Below are 13,847 nucleotides of genomic sequence, written 5' to 3'. Positions count from 1 at the left end.
GGGGGGGGGGGGGCGAGAATCAGCGGACCCAGCTTGGGGTTGGGCCCTGCCCGCAGGTCTGGGGAGCAGATGTCTGGGATTGACTGCCTCACCAAAGCCACCTGGAGCCAGTTGCATGAGGTCAGGATGCTAAGCAGACAAAAATACCTGTACGTCACAGACCTAATGCTAGATACTCCTGAGGACCTGCCAAGAAAATGACCCTTGGCTGACTCTTCAACGACTTCATCAAAATTTAATTGCCTTTTGTAATAACCCAACATCATTTCCCCCTATCTTTTGAGATAATCATTCCATTTATGAAGTGACTTCTATAATGTTTATTGACTCATACATTCAATCAGCAAATATTTATTGAGCAGCTACTAGATCTGATGTTCTGTTCTGGGGGAGGTTGACCTCTGTGAACCAAAGAAACCCCATGTCTTTAAGCACTTACTTTCTACGAAGAGGGACAGGCAACCAAACATAAACAAATATATGACATCAAGTGGCAATAGTTTTCATGAGCAAGCGCTCATGAGGAAAACCATGAGACAGGGACAAGGAAAGAATGAGCAGGATGGGAGCATATTGGTCAGATTGGATATTTATGGTTACATGAGTCTAGGTTTCTGTTCCCATCCTTTAAAAATGTACTTTTAATTATAATTGAAATACCATTTTATATTAGTTTCAGGTATACACCATAGTGTTTTAATATCGACGTGCCTTATAAAGTGGTCGCCGCCATAAGTCTACTAACCATCTGTCACCCTGCATAATGATTACGACGTTATTGACTCGCTTCCCTGTGCTGTATATTACGTCCCTGAGTAAACTGTTCACGTTTGATGACTTTTCTTGTTTATTTGTCTCTCATAAATGACTAGCTGGCTTCCTTCCCGCCTCCAGAAGTGAGCACCTTAAAGGTGAATCATGTCATTCATTTCTGGTCCCCCCCTGCCTCATGGTGGATGCCGAGTAAATGTTTGTCGAATGAATGAATAAACACACCCCTTATGGTGTGGCCATTGTATGACTGTATTTGTCTGCTTCCGAGTCAGGCAGCCATTCTCCCAAGTGGGACATTGCAGGCGGCCTGGACAGAGGGGAGAATTCTGTGTGGGCTCTGCCCTTGTGGATTCCTCTGTCAATGTCGTTGACTGACCAATAGGCTAAGTAAGACATTTATATAACGCCTATTTAGCCAATTTCTCTTCCCTGCAATCAGGTTGGTTTCTTTGTGTTATTGTTGTGTTTATTTTGTCATAACATGCTTTCTGCATTTAAGACCAGCTCTGAGAGAAAGACATGAGGAAAACATCCATTCCTCTCCACTTGAATCATGGCCACAGACAGAATGAATCATAGCATCTGAAGGAAGCTCAGAACAGCACCAGCCCAAGGGAGGTTGTGCTCTGAGTAACAGGGGCAATAGCAACGGTTCCTTCAGAGAAGCTGGAATCCTAGTGAATCTGCTCCCTCCGTACCTACTGCCCGTATTTACTTATTAAATCAAATCAAAATGAAATGTAGAGAGCTATCGAGTTCTTGTCAGAAAGTGCTGCTCAGTGAAAATGCCAAGTGGAGAGAACTACATGGATCCTCATTCAAGTACCGAACTGGAAACTAGAAAACAGGACCACAGAATGCTTTTAATTGTTTTTTTTATTAAATATTTGTGTGAGTTGGAGCAGTGTTGATTGCGTGATGTTCAGACATGGCCTCCACCCTACCTTCTTCATTCATGACTTTCACTGCAGACCCATGAATGGGCTGCCCTCGGTGCAGCTCTATGGTTGCCGAGGGAGCTGTGCTTATAAATGGTCAGCTGTGTTGTGAGTATATTTAGCTTATGCTAAATGCCCCTGAGAGGATGAATATCATCTGTTTCCAGTTTAATTGTGGTTTTGGAGCATGGTACATTCTCCCCCCCCCCCACCCCCAGATGAATAAATATTCGGCCTTTTCCCCTTCTGAGGAGAGTTGGGGTTGGATCCTGAAATTCAAATGGCCAGACTTATTAAATTAAAATGAAATGTAAAGTGCTATAGAGTTCTTGTCAGAATGTGCTGCTCAGTGAAAATGCTAAGTTTGGGATAAAATAATAGAGACCAGAAACCATTTCATTCATTATTGGCATGAAGGGATGGTGTGGCTGACTGATGGAATAATTACAAAGAGTGGTGAAATGGTATTGGTAACTATACGGTATCTTTATATAACATTTAAAACTTTTTAAAACAGTTTTTACCCAAAGTTTTTAGACTTTCATACCATAAACCTTAAAATTTGTATATGCAAACCAAAATAATTTATAGTAGCTATTTTAAGTACTGTCGCCCTGAAAAGGGGGTTCACTTTAGGCGTCTGAAAAAGCAAATTTGACCAGTTGTATTTTTTATCTGTTCAAAAATCATGAACTTCCTGATAAAGATTGTCAAGGAAAAGTAAGGGCTTTTAGGGCGCGGACCCACCCCATCTGTGTGTAGAGACTTAGTGATGTAAAGTGACTGCTCCAGCGCCAGCCCACGCTACCTAATGGCTGAGCTCAGATGAGACCCAGAACTCCTCAAGCTCACTCCTGTGTTCTTTCTACCATATCCTTTGTCTCCCGGAAATGATTATTTAAATTATCAAGATACAAACAAAAATCTACAAAGCTTCTCCTATGCATATGTTTCAGTGCATGCAGCTATTATATGGGGTGTGCTAAAGTAGGTTTCCAGTTGTACAAATAAATAATACACTAATACATAAATAGTAATACAAGAACAAACTCTGTGTCTGGCGTACTCACAACTACAAACCTACGTTTGCCCACCCTGAATAAACAGCAGAATATACACTGTCGATTATTTATACCTGCATTCCCACATGTCCGTGCCTCTCCCACCCCACCGCCATCATTGTGTAATCAATCTCTGAGAAAAAAGTAGCTAAGATAGGTTGTGTTTCAATGTACTTCTGTGAGCAGATCCAGGAAGCTTGCCCAGTGGCACAGAGAACTGACAGAGCTTTAGTATTTCCCACGTGATGTCTTCTCCTGGTCTCACCCAGCTGACTTAGATGCCGTGTAGCCAGCTTGGTCTCCCATGGCCTGTCCACTCAGATACTAGAGCGAGCCTCTGGGGTCCTGTGTCAAGTCAGCTCTAGTAATTGCTCATTTATTCGACTTGCCATGTTAACCAAGCACCTGCTTGCTTGTTTTTTTCTTTCCAATAAAACCTGAAAGCCCGAAACAGAATTACTGGTAAATATACTTTAAAATGTAAAACACTCTGAATTCGCCTTGACTTGATTCCCTATATTAACAATGAAAGGCCCTAAAATATCACATTTCAAGTTGTGATATGTTTGTTTTTCAACACACAGTAACTATGAGATAAAGGAAAATATGTAAAAATCCTTTCACAGATTTTTTTTTTCCAGCTAAAAATCATGCTTGGAAAGATTACATTTTATTAAGCCAAAATCTTTTCTAAATATCTATGTTATAAAAATGTATAGGTTGTTATGAGTAGCTCCTAGTTCTATTCAATTCTCCGTTAAATGCTTAGAGGAATATGAATCCTTGATGTATGGACTAAGATGCATTTTGCAGTGATTGGTCCATCATCAAGTACCCAGAAATCAGTAGACTATTACCTTTTTTTTTTTCTAACATGTCAGTTGGAATACCTTTTCTTCTTGAATTACTACAATTGACTTTTGTTAATAAAAAGGGAGGGTATTTCAAAACCCAAACAATTGCACATTTCTTGAAATTTTATTTCTAATAAAGGTGACACTCTGATATTTAAGAATTCAATGATATGAGTTGAGATTGTGTTTTTTTAAACAGGTTTTCCAAGAGGGCTTTGACCCTGCTGATAGTTTTAAAACTGTATTAGATAAGCTGATTAGATTGTCTAGACTGGTGCTCCCAGCGGCACCAAAATGTACTTCTCTCAAAGAGCGGTTATAAATGCCAGAAGCAGAATCTAAGACCATCCCCCTCCCACATCCATTGATGTTGCCATTGAATAGATGACCCCTCCCCTCCTTCCTGGAAGCCTTCTCAGTCATACATGCTGGGCGAGGCTCCTCACAGACCAACCCCTTTATCATCTCTTGCTTCTGACCCAGCGGTTCTCAACCTGTGGGCCGCGAACCCTTTTGTGGTCGAAGGACCCTTTCACAGGAGTCACCTAAAACCATCCTGCATATCAGATATTTACATTACGATTCATAACAGTAGCAACATTACAGTTATGAAGTAGCAACGAAAATAATGTTATGGTTGGGTCACAACATGAGGAACTGTATTTAAAGGGCCAGAAGGTTGAGAACCACTGTTCTGACCTATGAATCAAACTTATACACTACTCCCATTCACTGACCTATGTCATTGTGATTTCTTATTGTTGCATTAAGGCACTTGGTCTGCTAATTCCTTTTGGAATGTCCCTTAGCTTTGGCACATCTTGAAGGCAGTTCATTTGGTGCTCGCTCTGCACTGACAAATGAAGGCCCACATTCCTGACTGTTGGATCTGTGTCCTCTTCCAAGGAGTTTTAAGTACCAGCAAGAAGTCAATAAGTATAGTCGGGTTTCATAAGTACATAAAAAGTCTTCCTTCTTTTTCTAGGTGAATCCTTTCTACAGAGCCCCATCTCCACCCCACCTGCACGCCCTTTCCCTGAGGTGTTGTTGACAGCTACACCCAAGTCATAGGAAGTGGCGCTCTGCCACTAAAAGAAGTGGGGATGAGGGCCTCACAAACAGCCCATTCACACATTTGCATTCAGCGGGGTTGTTTTGCCTGTTTTCTTTTAGATCATCTCAACTTTGGTCTCTTGGAACCATCCACTCGTGACAGTCAAAAGTAAGTGTACATTTTAATTTTTCTTTCAATTAGTTGTGAACGGAAATCGCAGTTTCGTTCAGTGGTTTTCACAAGAGAGAATTTCATTCAAATATTTGCATAATGAATGGGAGTTTCATAGGTAGGGAAAGATAGGAAAGCCCCTCTTTAATTTTTGTGGAAAGGAAAATGGGTAGAAATGAAATAAATAAGGCACCGCCCATCACCCTTGAATATAACAAAGTATATTTGCAGCCACTGAGTGGAATGGTTTTTATTTTTAATTTTGTTAATTTATTTTTTGTTTAAGTATACTTAGTACACAATCTTATATTGGTTCTATTAGTTTCAGGTGCATGATATAGTGATTCGACATTTTTATACTTTACAATGTGAGCACTCCACTAATCCTAGGCATCATCTGTCATCGCGTATATACCAGCTTCATCCTGGGCAGCTTCCAGAGTCCTCTCAAGAGGCACATGGCATCAGCCTCTTCCTTTATTTTAAATTGGGCTGCAGCCCAAGAAGTACCTTAAATGACATCAATTTTATGCTCTGTGAGGTCCTCACCACTGTGAGGCAATGTGGTATAGTGGTTAGTGCCCCAAATCTGGAGATGCTTGGGACCAATTCCTGGCCTTCCACTTACTAGCTGCATGACTTGGGGCACGTCAAAACCTCTCAGTGCCTCTGTTTTTCTGTCTATAAAATGGGGCTAATAATAGTTGTTATGGTTATTACAAGGATTAGATGAGTTAATATTTTCAAAATGTTAATACTTGGCACATAATGAGGTCTGTAAAAATGTTTGTTGAATAAGTGAAAATAAATTAAGCATACAGGGATACTCCAATGTCTCATATTAGGAGATTGAAAAACTGGTTTGGTCTAGAAACAATGACACTCCAGTAGCAATAAACACACCTACCACCCAAATATCGGCTTCCAATGACTATTTCCTAATAAAAGGAACCAGAACTCTTTGGAGACCTGGTTCAAGACTATAGCAAGAAATATGCAAAATTAGCCTGGAACAGTTTATAGTGCCAGGAAGCAAGGAAGTGCTAAAAGAAAAAACAAAACAGCATACCCCCAATGGTGAGTGTGACGCAATGAGTCAAAAGGAGAGAAAGTGCCCCCAGTGGCCAAAGGTGGAACAATTTGAGCAAAAAAAATAAACTAGTATTGGGATTAACCCAAAGTATGAAATAGTAACTGTACTGATATCAGCAAATCGTTGGAAAAGTATTTGAGGAGACCAGAGAACTCTCCCATGCAGAATTCAAAACCATGTGTGTGGAATGCTCTGCTTTTTAGGAGGTAAAGCCTGACTCCCTGTGGGGCTGCACATAGCGACTCTCCTCCGAAGAGCACAGTATGGAAAGAGAGGGGGGAAAGGGTACCTTACAATAGGAAACCTGACTAATACTACCTCAAACCAGGTGACCAAGGTCAACATCAACAGTGCTACCTTGTATTGAAAGCAGGTATAGGTCACATGATGTGATGAGAATGGCGCTTTGCCTCTGTGGGTTTTCTCTTCAAAACACATAACCCCAGTCTAATCACGAGAAGAACATAAGACAGATTCCAACAGAGGGACTTCCTATGAATCCTATTTGGCCAGTAGTCCTCGAAACTGTCAAGGTCATCAAAAACAAAGGAAGTCCAAGAAGTTGTTACAACCAAGAGAGGCTCAGGTGACATGATCACTAAGTGTTACGCGGTATTCTGGATGAGATACAGGAACAGGAAAAACAGGAGATAAAAAACAGGGGAATATGAATAAAGTATGGAGTTTAGTAGATAATAATGTATCACTATTGGTTCATTAATTGTGAAAAATGTGCTATGCTCATGTATGATATTATTAACAGTGGGAACTGGGGGTGGGGGTGCAGGAACTCTGTACTGTCTTCACAATAATTCTGTAAACCTCACGTCATTTCAAAAGCGAAAGTTTGTTTAAAAATAATGAAATACCCACATGAAAAAAACTGGTTTGGTGGCATACTCTCCGATTTTCAAGCACCAATTAAATACTAGTATCCTGAAAATTGTTGAACTCATTTCTGTTTTGAGACTCATACGTGGATCATTGTATTCTGCATTGAAGTTTTGATAAAGGTGTGCATGTCTATAAAGCATTCTGTTATGTTTGTACAGTCCTCCAAAGGAGGAAGAATATAACAACTGGCAACACAAAACTTATTTTTTATCCTCACTCGAGGATATTTTTTCTATTGATTTTTAAGTGAGAGTGTGAGAGGGATGGGGGTTGGGGAGAGAGAGAGAAAGAGAAACATAGATATGAGGCAGACACATCTTTTGGTTGCCTCCCCGCACATGCCCGACACGGGGATTGACCTGCAATTTAGGTATGTGCCCTTGACAGGGAATCGAACCCAAGACCCTCTGCTGTGTGTGTGTGTGTGTGTGGGGGGGGGGCTATGCTCTAACCATTGAGCCCACAGCCAGGGCAACACAAAACTTTTTTGCAAAAATAATTGTTCTTGGAGTGCAAAGTGGATGATGATATGTGCATTAGTTATATATTACAGCATAACAAATTCCCATGAATTGAGTGGCTTGAAAGAGCAGGTAATTATTATTCCGCAGTTCCTGTGGACCAGGAATCTGGGTGCAGCCTAGCTGGAGCCTCTCCTTAGGATCACAGAGATGTAGTCAAGATTTTGTCTGGGCTGTGTTCCTCCTTGAAGCTTGAGTTGCTTTTCTTCCAAGAACACGTGGTTGTGGGCAGAATTAAGGCGGGGTTGTACGACTGAGGTCCCCTGTTTTTTTGCTGGCCGTCTCCTGGGGCTCTCTCATCTCCTAGAACAGCGGTTCTCAACCTGTGGGTCGCGACCCCTTTGGGGGTCGAACGACCCTTTCACAGGGGTCGCCTAAGACCATCGGAAAACACATATATAATTACTTCATATTGTTTTGTGATTAATCACTACACTTTAATTATGTTCAATTTGTAACAATGAAAATACATCCTGCATATCAGATATTTACATGATGATTCATAACAGTAGCAAAATTACAGTTACGAAGTAGCCACAAAAATAATTTTATGGTTTGGGGTCACCACAACATGAGGAACTGTATTAAAGGGTCGCGGCATTAGGAAGGTTGAGAACCGCTGTCCTAGATAGTGTTCCCATTGCTTTCCATGTGGCCACTTGCTTCTCACAGGCCCTGCCACAGCGTGGCAGGGTCAAGCCGGCAGGGGACTCTGACTCCAGGCTGCTCAGATGGAGTCTCACAGAATGTAACCTAGTCCAGGGCGCTCTGGCCTGTCGGCATGGCTGTATTCCAGTGGCTAGACACAAGCCAGAGGTTGTGCCTGTCCCACGGGAGGGTATTATATGAGGGTGTGACTGACTGGGGATCCCCTTAGGCTGTGCCCACTACAACAGGAGAGGTTTAAACAGATACAGGCAGCTGGGTATCGGGATCTCCACCATATATGAGCAAACTAGAGAGGAGGAGGACAAATAGAAAATGCTTGCTTCTTGCTTTCAGTCAAACTAGAGCTTGAGGTAAATAAAGTGATTTAATTTCCCCTCCTTCCTCCCTCCCCCGACACAAAATTATACTCCTCAAAGCTTAAAAATACTCCTCCTCAAAGTTATCAAATGAGAGCTCTGGTTATTTGAAGATGAAGAAATCAGAGAAAAATATTTGGAGGTAGCTCATAAATACATCCCCTGACTACGGCCTTTTCCTGATTATGGCCTTTTCCTGACTAGGGCCTTTTCTTTTCAGCAGCGAAAAAATTTGCACAGAAATGTGTTCTCAATTCAATGGCAACAAAGTTTATGCGCTTCCAGAAACCTCTACAAACGTTCAGATAAAACGGTCTGCTTTTCAACTTTTCATGACAATTTTTGAGATTGTTGAATTTTTTAATACTTATGTTTAAAAATTCTGTCTAGTAATAATTATTAGTAGGATGATAATGTTTAGGTTGTATTTCTTGCATTTTACATGGTGTTGCTAAATTTGTATATTTTAAGTGTCTTAACTATTCATCTTCACCGATTTCTTTTTATGGATTCTGAATCCTTTTCTTATAAAATATTAAATGCAAAAATGCTGGTACTGTCATTTTGCTCCAGTATTGGAATCGCCTCCCAGATTCTTATGAGTTCAATTTTTTTTTTTTTTCTGATTGCTTCTTTGAACACCAGAATGTCCCGGAAATCCTGACACTTAGGCGTTGGATCTCCGTTAGCCAAGTTGCTGTGTGCATCTGGAAGCAAAGCACAAGCATCCTTTGTTAGACAAAGTCTGTGCCTAATTGTGGGCTTGGATAATTCGATCACTGTCCCTGTGCGTCTCCATGGAGGTTACTACAAACCTATTAGCAGACCAAACCGCAGGCCTTTGCCGTTCATGTCTCAGATGCACAGCCGCCTGGGAGAAAGCAGGCGACTTGTGGAAACGTAACTCATTAGCAGCCAAAAGTTGAGATGAAATACATGCTGGAAAGATAATTCAATTAAGAAACGAGGAGGAAGGATTCTTGTGGATCCTCCTCCTCGCCCTTCACCTCTCTTTCAAGTCTCTTCCTCCACTGGTTTTCTTCTTTCTGCTCACTCATGACTAAGCCCAAGGCTGTAGTCCTTGGTTTCTCTTGTGCCAACGGATACAAAGGGCGGTTATTCGGAATGGTGAGAACATAATCACCTGTAGCCAGTGGTGAAATAACTCATTTAGCAAATAAAGGTCAACGCTTGCTTGCTTCCTTCCTTTCTTCCTTGCAGTTGTTTTCTTTGTGAGAATGAAATAAAGGGACCTTTTATAAAAATACAAAATAAGTTAGAGCAAATAGGAGTAACCTTTGCTGCTGGAGAAGGGAGGATTAAGCGAAAGCCGGGAAGAGGAGCATTTGTCTCTGGTTGGAAGGTCACAGGATAAAGCGATTCTTTATCAGAACTGAATCCAGTGGCAGGTCTTGGACTTTTCTGAGGTTGCTGGCCCAGGCTAGTCATCAGATCTCTTTCCCACAGAGATAACTGAGGGGTTTACATTTGCCTAATTGGCTTCATCGGGTCTACTTGCCATGTGTCTTAATAGATACATCTGGTACTCCCACCCGTTACTGAAATTCTGGGCTTATTACTGCATGCATTTGTTTCTGCACCATCCTCGCGTCATTTTGCATCATGCTGATTAAATCCAAGTGTGGGTTTCCTCGTTTGGGGGTGCTTTGGTACCAATAGGTTGTAGTCATGTGGGTCTTCCCTTGGCATGGCAGGCATTCACCAGCCTACTCATTCCATCTCTCTCTTTGGTACTGTTCTTGGGGCCCTGTGTCCCCAGGGAAGCGACACCACCTCCTGCCTGCCCCACGGAGCTCTCCTGTTCCTGGGTTTCTGTTATACCTGTGTTTTGTGCGTGGTCATTCCTGTCTTATCTTACGCACCCATTGTTTGCTGGGGATATTTTCTCTCTCCAGAGAGGCGATAAGCTCTTTGAAGGCAAGGGTTCTGTCTTTGGTCGTTTGTGGCCTTACAGTGCTCATGGCCCTCAGCACGTGATGCCCACCTGCCACCACTCTCCATGCCTCCAACTCTCACACCCGATCAAAATAGCGTTTTCTCAACTCAAGAGAATTATGTACCTTCCCTTTGCCTCGCCCTGAGCTGGGGGCCACAGAGGTGGGGTCAGCCAAACAGAATGTTCACCCCTGTTTTCAGAACCTCCCACCTTCCTCTCCGCACCTCCTGCCCATCCCCAGAGCTCCCAGGTTCCTTCCTGGCATCTCTCCTGGGACTCATTCTCTAAGGCCCTGACCCTCGCAGAGGTCTCAGCTGAGGCTGGCTCCTCCCAGGGCAATCGTGTTCTAACGACCAGAAAGACCCCAAGGCCCAAAGTAATGCACCTCGATAAAGAAATTCCAGGCATCGTGATAGGCAGTGGTGGAGGTCTGTTTAGCCCATCCTGGTCCAGCCTTCCTTAAATCACACCACACTGGTAGATGCCTACTCTGCTTGCTCACAGGTCCACCCTGCCCGCGGGTTATGAAAAGGATGCAAATGTTGATCTCTGTTCTTACGGAGCAAATCACCCACACGTGTCTACAGAGGCGGACTAATGTAGTCTTTACGAACCTTTCTTACCACACATCCTGGGCGCCAGTCTCAGTTTTTCTACTTAGCAACTGTGTGGCCATGCACACATTTCTAATTTTTATTTTGAGGCTCCTTGTCTTCATTTATAACACCAGGATAACAAAGCCCATTTCAAGGATGTTATAAAAATTCAGTGAACTAAAGCATGGACCATTCTTGGCACATAATAAGTATATATGACATGGGTGCCATTAATAATAACAAGTAGAGCTAGGAAGGATTGTAAATCTGAGTAAGGCAGTTTGGAGGTCTAAGGCTGAGAACAGTTACATAGAGCAAGGCAATGATGGAGATGGACAAGGACGCAGGAGACCTTGCTAGAAGCGGACTTCCTCCCCTCATAGGAGAGCATGCGTGCTGCCCAGTGTCTGTGCTGGCTTAGCCACAGGGACCTAGTCCCCTGACCACGTGCCCTGCAGAGGCATTGTTGGTGTGGAAGCAGCCTGCTTGCCCATTGTCACCACAGGGAAGGGGGTAAAGGTGGCTTCACCCGTTCTCATAACTGTTTCCAAGTCTCTCTCTTCCGCTTGGACTGTGCAGTCCTCAAAGCCAGGAGCTGCAGTTCATTCTTTTTTTAAAACATATATTTTATTGATTTTTTTACAGAGAGGAAGGGAGAAGGATAGAGAGAAACATCGATGAGAGAGAAACATTGATCAGCCGCCTCCTGCACACCCCCTACTGGGGATGTGCCCGCAACCAAGGTACCATTCTTGGCACATAAAGAATGTTCTGCCCTTGACTGGAATCGAACCTGGGACCCTTCAGTGCGCAGGCTGACGCTCTATCCACTGAGCCAAACCGGTCAGGGCTGCAGTTCGTTCTTGTTATCCCAGACCACGGTGGAGGCTACATGCTCATGCTCAATTACTGGCAGATTGATAGAAAGGGTAAACGATGCTGGAATTTTGCTGCATTGCATCTTCTACAACACTTTACACGAGTGATCATGTAAAGGATTTACAAAGACTCAATACGAATATGTGGACGCATTTTCCCTGCGTTCAAGAACATGATTCAACCCAGTGAAAGATGGAGCTATTGTGGTTGTGGTTCTCTGGAGCAACATTGTTGGTGGGGTCACGGAGGAAAAAAAGATGTGACTTAGGAAAGTTGCAACAGCCTTGAAAATACTGGCTGTGGTGCATGGAAGGAAAAACAAACAAACAAATTAAAAAACCCCAACCATCCAGCACTGGAAGAGAAGTCTGTAAAATCAAGCCTGATGCCAAAAGGGACGAGTTGGCAGCCTGGAATGGATCATTGCAAATCCCCTTGGCTCGTGATTTCACACTTCTCTGAGCTGCTGCTGTTCCATGATATTCAGAGATGAATGTGTTCCCATCTTATTGGCCTCCTCCAAAGCAATGATTTATTAAAGGCTGCATGCCCAGCCGGCGTGGCTCAGTGGTTGAGCATCGACCTATAAACCAGGAGGTCACGGTTCAATTCCCAGTCAGGGCACATGACCAGGTTGCGGGCTTCATCCCCAGTGTTGGTTGTGCAGGAGGCAGCCAATCAATGATTCCCTCTCATCATTGATGTTCCAATCTCTTTTTCCCTCTCCCTTCCTTTCTGAAATCAATAAAAATATTAAAATAATAATAATAATAATAAAACAAATTTTAAAAGGCTGCATGTTTCCTTTCTATTCTTGTTTACACCTCGCCATCCTGCTGTTTACAGGATTGGCCTCTCACGCTCTGCCTGGGTGGGGGTGGGGGGGCGGTTTCTATTCCTGTGTGGTTACAATTGCCAGAGGAGTCTTTGAGCTGCTCGGTTTTGAAGAGGGGGAAGCCTCACAGCCTGTGGAATCCCAGCGTGGCACGCATCTCCACCGTGAAAGAGGCGCGGAGCATTTATGAACTTGTGAGCAGCTGTGAAAGCACGTTCAAGTATATGCAATGCTTGAAAGTGCCCGCTGTGCATCTCATTACGGAGATATAATACCAGGCGGGATTTCTCATATGAGCTGATGTCTCCTTGGAAGTTGCCTAGAGTCACATAAAATGTGATTTCTTTCCAAAGGGGAGTGCTTGCCATGTTTCTCCAGAAGTGGATGGAGCATTGGCCCCTGGACTGAAGGGTCCCAGGTTCAATTTCAATCAAGGGCAAGTACCTTGGTTGCAAGTTCGATCCCCGGCCCTGGTCAGGGTGCGTGTGAGAGGCAACCAGTCGATCTCTCTCTCTCTCTCAATCTCCCCCTCCCTTCCTCTCTCTCTCTAAAAAAAACAAAATCAATGGAAAAATATCCTCGGGTGAGGATTAACACACACACAGATGAGTTGCAACGTGGAATCTAAAAAATAAAACGTAAAACAACAAAGGGGAGTGCTTGCTGAATTTCTCCAGCACCGGCTTGGAAATGGTGTCCTAATGCCTCCTGTCCCAACACCTGTCTTTCCCCCGCGCCCCCCACACTTGCCCAGCTCCTGCCTCCTGTTCAAACTTTGGTCTGATCTTTCTTTCCATCTGTATGGTCTCCTCTGGGCCTTGTGTTCAGGTGATGCACCTCCTGATCACAAAATCATGGTGGTACCTGGGACAAGTGGGAACTGGAAATTGGAAATAGTTCCTTAGCTCTTGAAGCAAGGGATCCAGAAAGGTTGGGGGTGTTGAGCAGCAGTTGCTTTAATTACAGTTGTTTTAATGATGATTACCATGGCTCCTGGCACCGAGAGGAATGGCCCTGGGCAGAGTGGTAAAGACGGCCAAGATTGGCCTTCCCTCCTGGGCCTCTTCGCGGCTTCATCCTTCTAGGGCCTCTTAACCCCTCCCACCCCCTAACCTGCTGGTAACATCCTTTTCTGCTTCTGATGCCCGTTTCCTCAGACACTTCAGGCTCCTTTGCTTGGGTACTCATTTCTCCC

General features: G+C 43.4%; 1 protein-coding gene across 2 annotated transcripts in view; it reads left to right on the top strand.

Moving 5' to 3' along the window:
- NCALD (neurocalcin delta) overlaps window positions 1-13,847 on the top strand; it is a 222,268-nt gene that overhangs the window by 62,265 nt on the left and 146,156 nt on the right. For both annotated transcript variants that reach the window (XM_005879281.2, XM_005879280.2), the window contains exon 2: window positions 4,801-4,849. The gene's annotated coding sequence lies outside the window, so the exon portion shown is untranslated. The remainder of the gene's footprint in view (window positions 1-4,800; window positions 4,850-13,847) is intronic.

The sequence above is a fragment of the Myotis brandtii genome, unplaced genomic scaffold (assembly GCF_000412655.1).
Source record: "Myotis brandtii unplaced genomic scaffold, ASM41265v1 scaffold59, whole genome shotgun sequence".
NCBI lineage: Eukaryota > Metazoa > Chordata > Mammalia > Chiroptera > Vespertilionidae > Myotis > Myotis brandtii.
This window is presented reverse-complemented; position numbering and strand designations above follow the sequence as displayed.